Genomic DNA, 12,100 nt, shown 5'->3' on the forward strand with positions numbered 1-12,100 from the left:
TACTAGATCTGTGATGCCAAAATCTGGATGCCTGCAGATGGGAACAAAGTGTCTCTCTTTGCTCCCATCTACTGAGCACCTGGATTTTTACAGCTGAGATCTGGTAGTCCTATTTTACTTTTTAAGTTTTATCCTGAAATTTCATTGACAGTTTTAAGATTCTTCTGATAATGTCTATCTTAGTCTCTGCTTTTAACTGATTAAATGATCATTTTCATATGGCATTTATTTATATGGTCGTTTAATAATTTTCAACTTGAATGTCAATCTGGCAATTACTGGCCAGAAACCAAAAATATTTTTGCAAATGTAAATGTGTGAAATTATTTCAGAATATTTAGTAGCTGCCCTAATCCATAGACTCATTCTGAAAGCAATAGCAATAGCACTTAGACTTATATACTGCTTCACAGTGCTTTACAGCCCTCTCTAAGCAGTTTACAGAGGCAGCCTATTGCCCCCAACAATCTGGAGACCTCAGAAGGATGGAAGTTCTGAGTCAACCTTGAGCTGGTAAGAACTGAATTGCCGAACTGCTGGCAGCTGGCAGTCAGTAGCAATAGCCTGCAGTACTTCATTCTACCCACTGTGCCACCACAGCTCTTTTAGTGAGAAAACAAATGTTATCATTTCAGATGCTACATTGTTTAGTGCTGGTTTATAGAGAAAAAAATATCGCAAACAGAGATGCAACAGATGAAAAATTATCAGTACCAGATTTATGATCTAGAATCAGAATTCTGTATTTCTGATTCCAACTAAAAATAAAGGATATTACCCTGTTTAGAATGATCTACAGATACTCTGCCAGCATTTGAGTTAAATATTGATGTGAACAATTCAGATCTTAATTTGAATTGCTAATCTACGAAACATGTTGTCATGTCAGCCATTATTGTGTCACTGATCAAGAAAAAGTGGTCAAATTGCAGTTCCTATAGAGCCTGCTGGTCTAGAACGCAGGTGTCAAACTCACCATGTCACGTGACGTGTTGCGACGTATCATGACTTTTTTCGCATTGCCAGAGCTGTGGTGGGCACGGCTTCCGTATGATGCAACTAGCCTGCGGGCCGGCAGTTTGACACCCCTGATCTAGAAGAATAGGATCCCAGAAGTCATATCTATTTTGCTTGATTTTTCAGCAGAGGTGAGGCTGCTTGACAAGCAGACCAGAATACAACAATAATCTCTTACTTACCATGCTTCACTATCTCTCAGACATTACTGAAATCAGGTTATAGTTCGTCTTCTAAAGCCTAATGCACTTTGTAGGCATTCATGTAGGTAACCTTTTTATTTCCAGGTTTTTTTTATAGAATAATTAGGGACAAAGGTTTGTGCTTTATTTAAGATATTCCTTGCAGTGCAATCATGCAAAGATACTTCAGGTCCAGCCAGCAGTAAGCTGTTCTGCTTACTGCTAGATCCTGTCTTCCCTTGTTCTGTGCTGTTGTTTCCTTAATCACAGACTGGATTCCCATACTAAGTTATACAAAAATAGTTTGCCAATTAGAATTGCTTGTAAACATAATTCTGCATACTAAATCAAAACCACGCAAATCACTGACTTAGCATGTAAAATTCCTGCCCAGCTCTGCCATATGGTTAATAAATTAAATTAAATTAAATTAAATTACTTGCAGGAAACTACAACTACCTTAACCTGTTCTGTAAGCTAACCAACTTTTATGAAACCTGGTCCCTTCCCCATAATTTTGACCCTAATTTTTTGATTGGTAACTGTAACACTCTCCTCTGGGCTAGTTCCTACAATCTCTGCTAGCCTGAAAACAGTGTGTGAGAATATGTCATAGCCATTCTAGGTTTCAAGGAAATAATTTAGTGCTGTTTACAGAACACAAAAAGAAAAATAAATCCTGGGGGAAAAGGCTCCAGCTTCCAGTACCATCTTCATTTATAGAAATACCTTCAGGTTCCCATATATCTATAGACATTCTCAGAAACAGGAATGAAAATTGGCTTATTTGGATAATAATGAATGATTGATTACATTTCTTATTCTATTGCATGCATTGTTGATTTGACTATACAAATGCAGCCTACCATATACCATGGAAAGAAGAAATAGAGACATAAGTTCAACTCATGTGAATACAGTAAAGGTAACCATGCAACTAAAAATCAATGCCCTCTTGGCATAAGTGAATCAAAAGTGAATGGGAGCAGTTGCTGTTTACATTAAATTAATGTGAAGCCATGACACTGAAGTACACTTTAAATATTAGCCAAACATTCTTCTACCAGGTTGAAAGATGGAAAAAAGATAATACCTTTTGGGGGAAATGCACCAATTGTAGAAGTTAGAGAACTTGTAGAGGAAGAATTATGTGTACCAGGGATTAACCATTTAATATAAAGATTAAATAGAATTATGGAATATCTTGATTGGACAATATCCTTTGAAGGTTCAGATAGTGAAAGCCATTTCTGAGCAACTGACTAATTGACTAAGGTGAAGATAATGAAAGATTTCTTAATGCTTCTCTGTAGCTTTGCTATGTCATAGCACAGCTTAAGCAGCCAACTTGACCAAGAAGTGACAACACTTTTTATGACAGCTGAATCATTGTAGAGATCAAAGTAAAAAGGACCGGAGATAACTCAGGCTATCCAAATAACTGAGGTCACTTACATGTTTATCAAGCTACGTAAGAGATGGTGCACATAATGATGTTAAAATATTCCCTCTTTATTCTGTCACCAACTGCAATTTATTAAAGTAACGTAACTGTTTCATGAGACAGAAAGGAATAAAATGTTGATTCATTCAAACAGCTATAACAAATGTAATTCTGCAAGTGTTACTGAAAATGAATCCTTCCTGAGTGCTTTTAAAATTTATCCAGTCAGTGAATTTAGAGATAAAAATATCAGTTCATTACTGTTGGGGGCAAAAGAGCCAGCTGTTAAATGTATGAGTAGCAAGAACCAAGAATCAACCAAACAAAACAATGAAGCAGATAACAATTTACACTCCCTAATGACAGATCAGCTCTTAGCAAGACAGAGTTCATGTAAACACAATATGCATTCTGAGTATTCAGCTGCTATCTCTGAGCAAAAACTGATTAGCTGTTTAAGTAACCTGTCATGAGAAGAACAAATACTGTTGTGGAGTTAAGGTGTCAACCAAGCCAATATTCCTATTCCCAAGAAGCTCCAAACTATGCAAATTGGCTCAGTTATTTTGCACTTCAATCAATGCCACAAAGCAAATGATCAAAGAGAGGATCCAACTCATGATGAAATTGAATTGATGAAAGAATTGGCAGTTAGCAAATGATATGGACTTCTGCAAATCTTTATATTTGGTCTGGTCTCCCTCTGGTAAAACATCCTGATGAGCGCTCCTTAGTTCTCCCATTAGTTATTAGGAATTGGACCTAGGAGATTAAGAAACATTTTTGGTGAGGAGCTAGTGTCCTCTTTCTGTAGTGCTGTGGAGGCTGCCAAAGGATCCCTAATGTTGGAAATCTCTAGTGATTCAATCTTCTGCTGTTCAGGTTTTAAAACACATTCTCTGCCCAGTTAGTGCTTGGAAATGAGACAATATGAATATTGTTTTGTGCCACTGGAGGGCCATGCTTGCTTGATGCCAATGTCATTTGTTGGGAGGGGGAGAGATGTCTCTGGAAAGTCATTAATTCAGACTGTATATTTCTGCCATGGTAGTGTGAGTAGAAATGGGGGAGAGTGGACAGAAGGTAGAATTTTGTTATTCCAACTCATCTTCATAAAAGTGAGGGAAAGGGGAGTCACTGCTTACTGGGCTACCAGGCTTCTAGAAGCAGTGGTGCCACTCTTTTGTTTCTTACTTCCTAGAACTGACTTGTGGGGCAAGGTTTGCTTCCGTTGACTTGGCTTGCAGTTCTTGGCTCAAACTGGCTTCAACAAGAGCCACTATTACTTTTTAAAATAATATGATTTTATTCAATTTTTTTTCAACAAAAAATAAAACTTACAAATTTAATGTTAAATTTATGTTAAAAACCTCCATATACAAAACTCTAAACAATACAAGCTAAAAAACCCCACTAAAAATAAGAAGAAAAACCCAAAGTATAATTAATATTTTATTTTCATTTCTTTTCTACATCAAAATAGTGTTATTATATTTATACAATTAATTACAATTCTACTTTTAAACAAACAACACCACATCATTTGGGTTTATAATGCCTCTCCTTCAATACAAAGCTTTTTTAAAGGCACAGAGATGACAAATTTCACTTAGCTAATATGTACATAACGTTTCAGGAATAATCACCTTTTTCATGATACTCCAGACATGATGTGAGGTTGCTCATATAATAAATTACAAATTTTGGAAAATAATGTAATATATTAATATCCTATTCTTCTTGCAAGAACCTCCACATTGATAGTATCACTAATTATATATTAATATCATTGATTAGGTAAGGAATGGGCATCCCAAAAGCATGAGCACTAATGTTCCTTCACATTTATTATATCTCCAGTATAAAAATGATGACAGTCAACCTTTTCTGAATTTCCACTGGGAAATCCAATATATCTGAAAAATACTTTTTTTTGGTGAAGAACCTGGCTTTTAAATCACATGAAACATAGATTGTTTTTGCAGTATTCTATATTGGCTTTCTGGATAATATTTAGGAATATTGAATTGTGGATTTGATCTCTATACCTTTTCCAATGCATTTCAAGCATAAGGTCCAAACAAGGAATATACAGTGGATATAAAAAGTTTACACACCCATTAAAATGCCAGGCTTTTGAGATGTAAAAAAAAATCTGACCAAGATAAATCACTTCAGAATTTCCCCCCACCTTTAATATAACCTATAACCTGTACAATTCAACTGGAAAACAAACTAAAATCTTTTAGAGGGGAAATAAAAAACTTAACAATAATGTATTATTGGGATTTATTGCTAACTCAATGTATAACAATAGGGTTACATCAGATCTAATCTGATAATTAAAAGTAATAAATTCTATGGCAGATTCATTCTGGATATAGCATATCAAGTCTGAATTAGGATTTTGCCATTTCTGTCACCATTCTAGATTTTCTATGGGCCTCATGTCACTCACTTGACTAAGAATATATTGGGAGGGGAAATTCTTGGAAATCAGGTTTCATGGGAAATCATATGGATCAACTAGTTGTTAGACAAGCCATTTTGATTTAAGACTGCATATGTGCTTTTGACTGATCACCTATGAATCCTTTGTAACAGGATTTAGTTCTCCTCTCCTGGGATTTGTCTGGTTTATCCTTCTGATCTACTCTGTGATTAACCATTTAATGTTAGCAAGTAAAAGAAGCTCTTCTATTCAGATTCATTGCAAGGTACCACCTGAACTCAATAACCTGATTATCTTTAGACACAGTATGTCAGTGGATATAGAGACTTACAGATGAAAATATTATTGCTTAAATTCATATAGATTGCATTATTCAATGTGCATTTTAAAAAACTCAGTTTCTCCAAATGCTTTTTTAAACACACACACACACACACACACACACACACACATATATATATGTATATATATGTATATATATGTATATATATATATATATATATATATATATATATATATATATATATGCACCACTTGTGAAGTAAGCAGTTTTTTAGAATTGGACTAACAACAATTATAAGCTATTATGGATGTTCAAATATCTGGAGAGTCAAACTAAGCCATAATACAGTGATTTCTTTAAAAATTTGGCTAAGGAGCACTATATGAAAACAGTAATTTTAATCTGCCAACATTTACGGTTAGGCAAGGTATATGAACTAAACCACAGAATCTAAATTGTTATAAGCCCAAGAAACTAGAAATCTAAACTTCCCCCATTAACTGAATACCATATGCTAAAGAGTGGACAAAGATAATTGGTCATTGTTTCCTTTTTTTGATACTTTTTGTCAATTCACAATATATATGATACGTAATATGTAATATAATGATGTAGTACAACGATAAATGGAATTATTTTGTCACTATGTGGCTATTTATGAAAGTTTGTTCTCTTTGCAACACTGTATTATGCTTGCCATGGACAGAGGGCACTTTAAAAATTTTGAGAACATGCTGTGGATACTACTCCATGGGCATTTGTGAGCGCATTAATTCAAAAATCACTATCTGTTTTAATTTGTTTCTATATACTTGTTTTTCTTTTAAAAACTGCAATACAATTTAACAGTTGTATTGTTAAGAAGCTAAAATTAGAACAAGAAGCTAAATTTTAGAAGCTAAATATCAGAACAAGTTTCCAGTTTAGAACCTGACAGAAATCTAGTGCTTGCAGAAGAGGCCTATTCAAGTTTTTTTTTCCAGTTCTAAGTTTGAAGGAGGGAACCACCACTGATCCTGCTGAGAGATACTTGCCAGGCTCACCAATAACTACATAAATTGCAGAAAACCACAATTTCATTAACTGGACTAATATAAGCATGCAATCAAAAAAAATCCAAAATCCTAATATTGTACTTTTAGACTGATGTTCAAACCACTTCACTCAAGTAAGTACAGCTTACTGCTAACCACAATACTTCAATGCATTTTTGCCAAATCTGGTCTTTTGATCGGTATCCAAGCAAAATTTTCAACAATCCACTTTTAGGATTTCCAAACAATAATAAGCACTTACTTGCATTAAGAATTGTGCCATATGCAATTTATTTTCCTCCCATCTATTTGAAATTACTATACAGTATGTATCATATTCCTTTTAGAAGGCTACTCCATGCATTTGTGATACACAAAAATGTGTACATAACTAAGGTTAAAACACTTTGTGCTTTTTACACTTCCAGGAATAAAAACAAAACTGATGCAACAGTCATGTTGGATCAAGAAACTTAGCATTTCTCAACTATTTTGGCTTTTTTCAGCCTGCCAGAATTTTTCAAAATGTGGTCCTGTGGGAAAACCCTGCCCTGAAAAAAAAATTGGACAAAGTCTATTTGTTTAGAACAATTTTTATGCTATTCTTCACAAATTCCATTTGTTTTGGTTACCTTGTTCTGCTACTTATCTTTGGAGCACGCTAATTTATGACTATTTTATTAGTGGAGACTAGGGTTATCTTCCTCCTATTGATGAAATCATGGTCAAGCGAATTACTGATCAAGGGACTCTGATAATGTTAAAATTATAACCTCGGCTTATTACTTTCCCCTTTGTGCCTTATAATGGCTATACCCTTTGCACCTGGATCTCTGGAGTTTATGTTTTGCTTGGGCAATAACTAGCAGCAAAAAAAGTATATGTTGTGTTACTATATGAGACACACTGAAATAACCATGTTCCTATTTCTGACTCTGCAACACTGGAAGTATTGAATTGCATGCTTTGCAACCATCCCAATACACATTTCTGCCTTAGAGGACTGGTGGCTGCTTTAACCTAACCATTAGTCCAGTTTGATGCCATGTTAAACATTATAATAGATATTTAACTAAGCACAAACTATGTATTAAACTATAATTCAACAAATCATTTCACACTGCAAAGTTTTCCTAATGGAAGCATTAAAAAAGAATGCTTAGTTGAATAATGAGGTTAATGAGCCTATGAATGAGAAAAAGTATACGACAGAATTAATGCTAAAAATTAAGTTGAAAGGTATTTTATTAAGTTGAAAGATATTTTATAGTATGTACAATGGAACAATATAATTGCAGATAATATAGTAAAAAAGAGCTAGGGACAGTCAAGAGAGTCACAAAATGTAAAATAATTTTGACAGAAATAAAAATGTTGGAAGTTGCTAAGAAGAGATAAATAAGGGGTCTGTAGCAATCTGAAAGGAATTAAAAACTAAAGTCATCAAAGGATTCAGAATGAAACTGAAGTGAGAGTACTCTGGAAAGAGGATTTTAGAGACCTGTGTTGTAATAATAAAGATATATTAAAAAGTGGGATTGAAACAAACGCTGCATGTTACTTTTCAAGAAAAAATAATGAAAAGGAAATAACAAATATACCAAGAAGGTTGAAAACCAAAATGGTTGTGAAAATAGTTGCTAGAACTAAAGAAAGGTTAAACTGTGAACACTGCATCTGTGCCTGACTGTTGGAAAAATACCAATATTATTTGACCATACAAAGAGAAGGTGGCAAAAGTAAATTGAAAACTGTTTAGTCTGTTGAATGAGCTTGAGAAAGTATTTGAAAGAATTCTGATTGAAAACGCACAACAGCTGACATGAGCAAAATTTGGGAAGTCAATGCAACTTTATGCCTGGCAGGGATATACAGACTTGATTTTTGTTCCAGAGCAGGTAAATGAAAAATAGATTGATTTGGGGGGAATCAATCATTGTTCAATGAATAGGCTTGAATTATGGAATATTTTGCATTAAGAAGGTGGGTTGTTGAATGCGGAAAAGTAATATATGGCAAAAGTAAAGCATATATGATAACAAATGGAATTCTCAGCTAACAATTCACTGCTGAGAGAGTAGACATTGTCCTCTGGCTTTTTAAGTTAACTTATAAGGAATGTTTGGAGTGATATTAGAAGTGTGTTGGTTGGGATACGAATGTTTGTATATTTTTATATGAATATTATGTTGTATTAAGAGATGACAATCCAATAATCTGGAATAAACATTAATTTAAATGCAACAAGGAGTATGGTTCTTAAAAAGTTAAATTATCAAAGTCCAAAGTTCTACTGTGAGGCAAATTATACATAGCTAAAAATCAGAGCAAGTAGATGAAATCTGTATCGAAAAATATTTATTAAAGTTGCAAAAATGGATGAAGAAGCTAAGTGTTACCGTTTTTTTTTTCATTTTTCTCTTTATTATTCTTTCTCTTAACAAAACCTATTTTGAAAGGGAAACAGCATAATGGGTATCTATATATAACAATATAGAATAACAGCAATATTTTTATTGCTCTTATAGTAATAACATCAAAATCAAATACCACTATTTTATGATCTAAAGATGAAACTTTTAAACTACTATTTAACTCACATACATTTTTTCTGGAAAGTTTTGGACTTTTGTTTCAGCTCAACTCCATGAAAGGTTACTCAAAAACTTTACTTCTTTCTTGGGAACTTGCTTCCATGCTAGATAAATATACAAATACGTTATATACAGTGCTTTCCATCTTCAAAATATATGATTTAGCTTATCACCACTGAAAGCATAGTAAGTGCAAAAGACACTGATTCCTGTGTCTAGGCTAATATGACGTTTAGTCATGTGAGAAATATTTTGAAACGGAATCATTCCAAGTGTGAAAGAAGCTTCCTCAAACATGTTGATTTCAGTTCAAATTTTAAGCATTTGTTACATCCTTATAATTTTTCAGTACAACAGGCAATTGGATTTCACTGGCTGAAGGTTACAAATTAAGTATCTGTTTACAGAAAAACTGTATTAATAATAAATTATCACCTTTCTCTTTTAGGAATTTTAAAGTATGCATTCTTCCCCAAGAGTAATTATAAAATGGAAAAATTAAAAGAAACTGATCTAATTTAATCTATTTATCCTGTATATTAAGAGCAGACTATCACATCTGCTTCTACTTTTCATGACTCCTTTAAGATCTGTGAACCTAATTCAGCAGCATATAGTTTGTGTGATTTTTACAACTGCTAGACAACTAGATAATTCAGTGAAAATTTCATTATTAGATAGTATCATCTGGCTATCACTGGTAATAAATCACCAATGTATATAGGCTTTGTACTTACACATTAGTGAATAACTAAATCTATAAATCATTACTGTCAAAATGTTTACTAGATACTATATTATGACTATCACAAAATTCTTTAAGTATACGGTACAGTACAGTACAGGTGAAGAAGTAACTGTGCTCACTGAGTGAAAAACTCTAAATTCAACAAACCATTAACCTTTAACCATAGTTTTAAAATGTTTGACAATTTTGAACTTGCACACATTGTATGTAGCATCTTAAACCTCTGAGCATCAAATATTATTCAGCATTAACTTTTATTAACCATCCAAGAAATAGGTTGGTTTTTTTTAAAAAAAGATTAAGTTGAAAATAGGAAATTTTCCTAAAGAGTAATTATCATTTGTTTTAAATAATTATGAGTAACTCATCCAAATATTTACAGAAGGATTATAGTATAAAATCAATGAACTAAGGGGAGAGCAAAACACAGCCTAACTTCATATTATACCAAGCCATAATGTGATTTGCATGTTGCTTAGCAGAATGTTCTGAAACTTTGCAAACTTATGTATGACAAGTAAATCCAGTCAGTAAACTTAATTGAAAGGATACCATGGTGTTTTCACACAAGATTTCAAGGGTGTGTGATAACTGTAAATTTATCACATTCTGAAAAAGATCCCTTGCTGCTGAAAATAGCAGTCAATATAGGAAGACACATCTTGTTTAAAATGTGAAGCAGCATAATGTAGTAGAGACAGAAAGTGGTGTTGGCAGCGCCTATTTAAAATTACCCTACTTCAGACACTTAACAAATCTTTCAGCTTTCTTACCCACTAATACCACGCTCTCAACCACCCCAGCTCATTTTAAAGCAGTTTCTAATTAGGATGCATAGGATTTTGTCCAATGCTGGATACCAGATTAGCTGGAATACAAATATAAAAAAGGTACCTATATAAGAGTACAGCTATGAACAGAAATTCTGCCCTTCCCCCGTTATCTAGCATCCGTTCCAAACAATTCGTGGATGAGATCACAAAAGACTCATCTGTAGAGCTATCATTTGTTTCCTTTGGAGGGCAACTATCTCTTTCGTAATATACTGTGCTAAAGATTGTTTCCATTGATTTTAACAACCGGCAGACTTCGTTTTCCAGAAATCTGCTCTAGCTATATTACATTACATGCGCATTCATCCTAAACGATTTGAAAAGATGCCTTTGACAAAAGCTATTTTGTAATCATTTCAAAGAACCCATAAACATTTCCTTCCGGAATCTTTTATACGCGGGGAAAAAAAATATAAGAATAATGCAGGCGCAGATGTTATCCAGGAGCGGGGGGTGGGGGTGGGGGTGGAAAATCTCCCACAGGGATCTCTTTTAAGGTGTAAAGCTATGCATCTTTTTGAGGTAGGGCTGCTTACATTCAACCTACAAAGCAAGGCGAAAGCAGTATCTTTCCCCACCCCACCCCAAAAGAAATCATGCACACGCCCTTCCATTTACGCGTTAAAAAGAGAAACCCGACAGCTCGCAAAACTAATCGGAATTAAACGAACAAAGGAGCAACGGTACAGTTTGCAAAGGGGGGGGGGAAAGGGGGAAGACGACGACCCGACCCAGAACAAAACGCCCAAGCAAAGCAGCGGCCGCCCCTTCCCCTCCACCCATCTAGCCGCGTCTTTCCAGAGGGGGCTGCCGGAGCGTGGCGGGGGGGGCTGAAGCCAGGAGCCCGAGGGCGGGGAAGCCTCCCCTCCCCTCGAGAGAGCGCCCGGAGGAAGACTGGCTAACACACACGAAGGAGGGAGGAGAGGCAAAAGAGGAAGCGGATGGTGGAGTAGCTCCATCTGTATCCAATCTGGACCATCCCCCCTCATATTCATGCAGCAGCAGCAGCAGCAGCCTCGATTGACTCCCAAAGGGACAGCCTTCCGCGGCCAGGAAATAGCAGAAGCCCGGGCAAGCCACCAAGGGTGGTGGTGGTGGTGGTGGTGGGGAACGAAGCAGGGGCAACCAGCGCCGGGAAAAATGATAATCAACGACAGTACTAATGTTGTCGCTACTAATAAAAAGTACGCCAGGAGAAGAGCGTTACGGTCGATTCGTATGAATTGGGAGCATCGGCACGACGTGTGGATCCGCCCAAAGGATGGAAATCGCTGCCGAGCCAAGGAAAGGAAAGGACCGCGAAGAAACAAGACGACGCCTCGGATATGTTGCTTGCTTGCTCGCTCGCTGCCGGGCAAAAACACCCTTCCCCCCCCCCGCCCCCGGGCAAAGGATCCCGCAGCATCACTTACTCACTCCCCTTCAGGAAGCCTGAAGCGCCAGCTCACTGATCCACCATCTTCTCCCACAGCAAGGGCGCGCGGGGCGGAGGGGAAAATCAAGGGCGATCGCT

General features: G+C 35.7%; 1 protein-coding gene across 1 annotated transcript in view; it reads right to left on the minus strand.

Moving 5' to 3' along the window:
• Positions 1 to 9,082, minus strand: part of CEP170 (centrosomal protein 170) — an 86,024-nt gene extending 76,942 nt beyond the window's left edge. Inside the window, exons 1-2 of the mRNA XM_083349945.1 lie at positions 9,017 to 9,082; positions 977 to 1,093 (exon numbers count right to left, since the gene is read on the minus strand). The gene's annotated coding sequence lies outside the window, so the exon portion shown is untranslated. The remainder of the gene's footprint in view (positions 1 to 976; positions 1,094 to 9,016) is intronic.
• Between the last annotated feature and the right edge of the window lie 3,018 nt (positions 9,083 to 12,100).

This window comes from Vipera ursinii, assembly GCF_947247035.1.
Source record: "Vipera ursinii genome assembly, chromosome: 1".
NCBI lineage: Eukaryota > Metazoa > Chordata > Lepidosauria > Squamata > Viperidae > Vipera > Vipera ursinii.